This window comes from Clupea harengus, unplaced genomic scaffold, assembly GCF_900700415.2.
Source record: "Clupea harengus unplaced genomic scaffold, Ch_v2.0.2, whole genome shotgun sequence".
Taxonomy (NCBI): domain Eukaryota; kingdom Metazoa; phylum Chordata; class Actinopteri; order Clupeiformes; family Clupeidae; genus Clupea; species Clupea harengus.
Genome location: NW_024880580.1, coordinates 17,501 through 19,980, shown reverse-complemented (window position 1 = coordinate 19,980; position 2,480 = coordinate 17,501). Strand labels below are relative to the sequence as shown.

General features: G+C 46.8%; 1 non-coding gene across 1 annotated transcript; it reads right to left on the bottom strand.

Moving 5' to 3' along the window:
• Positions 1-2,269: 2,269 nt before the first annotated feature.
• On the bottom strand, positions 2,270-2,341 carry trnam-cau. Its single transcript has one exon. It is a non-coding gene; the product is annotated as a tRNA-Met (tRNA).
• Between the last annotated feature and the right edge of the window lie 139 nt (positions 2,342-2,480).

Below are 2,480 nucleotides of genomic sequence, written 5' to 3'. Positions count from 1 at the left end.
CCCCTTCCCGCAAGTTCGTTCCTCCTCGCACTTCTCCTTCTCTCTTGATCCTCCAACACCCCTTTAATATTTAATTGTGGCTTTACCTTCCTTTGTTTCAGTTGCGACAGTCTGTTAAAATCCTGGTCATCCATTTCACCATCACTGTCCCTCTGCCGTTTCTCTATGTCCTTTTTTCCATGTATTTCCATCTGCTGGGTCTCCTCCTCCACCTGCCCCATTTCCCCCGTGCCTCCAGCCGCACATATGCCCTCCAGGACACCGATGCCTGAGCTCTCCTCCATACACAGTTCATCTTGCTCCTCCCCAGGCACCGGGTCTCTATGCGGCTGAGCACAGGGGAATTCCTCATCCTCCGATTGCTCCTCTGAGGAGCTTCTCTCATCCTCCCCCTCCCCCTCCGACCCCGCCATGCTCTCCTGCTCTTCCTCCACATTTTCTCCTTCACTCTCCTCCTCCAAGCTAATGCACGTGCATTTAATGAAAGCACGGCGGCAGTCGGGGCATTTTGGGGCCTTGTTGCAGGCATTCCCGGCAGGTGAACTCAGGGCAGTTTCTCATAATGTGCCCTGGTTGTAGGCACAGTCTACATAGCTTCACCTGCCGGTCATGGATTACCCTACAGTACTGAGGCCCGTCAGGTTATCGAACCTCGCACTGTAGGGCAACGATGCTACTTCTTTTGGGAATCTGACTTTAATATAACGTGTGCCATCTGCCACTGACGTGCCCGGGTAGTAACGCCGCCTTAGGGGAGGATGGGTTCAACTCCCCACTTCAGTAGTTTTTCTAGCACTTCTGTATCTGTTGTATATGGGGGCAAGTGAAGAAAGGAGACCATTACCTCGCTTCTGTACAGCCTCTTCACTTCCACCCTTATTCCATTAAACATTAGACCTCCATCCTCCAGGAGATCGCAGTCTTCTAAGCTCTCAAATGTTGCCTCATATTGTTTATTCGGCCTGGGTCTCAGAGCCGGGAGTTTTCCAGGCCCTACAACGTTCTCTATTTCTTTTATTAGTTTTTTAGCGTTAACACCATCAATATCTTCAGTTTCTAAAACCAGTGTCATTTCTTTGGAATATGCTCTTTGCCATAGTCCCGGCCTTTTCCCCTCATGTCTTTTATCCTTGCTTTCTTTGTCAGTATTATTTTCATTTTCAATATCTTTTCCTGCATCCTTCGCGACCATGTTTGAATCATTTGCCTCACTCGTAATCATTTCATCCAGTCCGTTTTCGTTTTTTCCTTTCATCCGTCCTTCGTTCGTCTTTATTTAAGTCCACTTTCATTCTCGTTGTCGTATTGCCATTATCCGAAGTCGTTGCCGTTGTATATTCCATGTATATTCCGTGTGTCGGTCCGTTGTTCACCTTTGTTTAAATCCGTTGTCTTTATCTTTGTCTTTTTGCCGTTGTCCTTGGTCGATGCCTTGCTGCCGTCCGTTTTTGAGGGTAAATCCTTATCTCGTTTACCTTTTTTCATTCCGTGTTCAGTGCCGCGAGGTCCGTCCATGTTGAAAAAAGTTTGAACTTTCAAGTTCGCCCTAACAGTTAAAAACTGCCGGGTTCCCTTTCAGAACAAAATAAACAAAACTGACACAAACAAACTTACTAAAGACAGAAAATCAAATGCACAAACAATGAACAAACAAACTTGAAGGAGGCTTTCTCCTTCTACTACTGCCAACAAACAACTCCGCAATCTCACGAAAGTGGGCGTGCTCAGTGTGGTATGAGCACAATGGATTAGCAGTCCATCGCCTTCACCACTCGGCCACCTCGTCACATAGAGGATGCGCTATAGAGCCAGATGGTAATACATCCACTCATCCAGAAAGGGAAGGTATGGAGCAGGACACTGGTGATGTAGTCCCTAAAATGGCCTCTCCTACTATGCTCGTTTCAGAAAGACACTGGATACTGGTGATGTAGGAAAAATAGCCATCAGCCTCCACTCTACTTGTGTCAATTACTATAGTGAAATAGGGAAATACTTTCAATGTTGACAAAAGCAGTTCATTGAATTTGCAGCTTTCGGGGTTTGCCAAGCTTTCTGCTGTTTGGTGTCTATTGGATTGCAAGCTAGATTTGAGAAACTGCAGCTGATAATATCGAGACCTGCTAAAGGGGGTGAGTTGTTGGATATGAAATTGGCTACCTGTTCCCCACTGAAAGCCTCCTGGCGTACTTCTCATCCTGGTGTCAGACTGCGGATTAGGAAAGCCAACTTGCGTGGAACTATACTGGAGTGGCACTTAAAGAGGTACTAGCAGAGGATGGTTTCGATCCATCGACCTCTGGGTTATGGGCCCAGCACGCTTCCGCTGCGCCACTCTGCTCTCCCTTACTGCAGTCTTGCTGTTGGCTCCAGGGCTCTCATTGCAGAAATACATTGTGGAAAAATAGCCATCAGCGTCCGCTCCACTTGTGTCAATTACTATAGTGAAATAGGGAAATACTTTCAATGTTGAAAAAAGC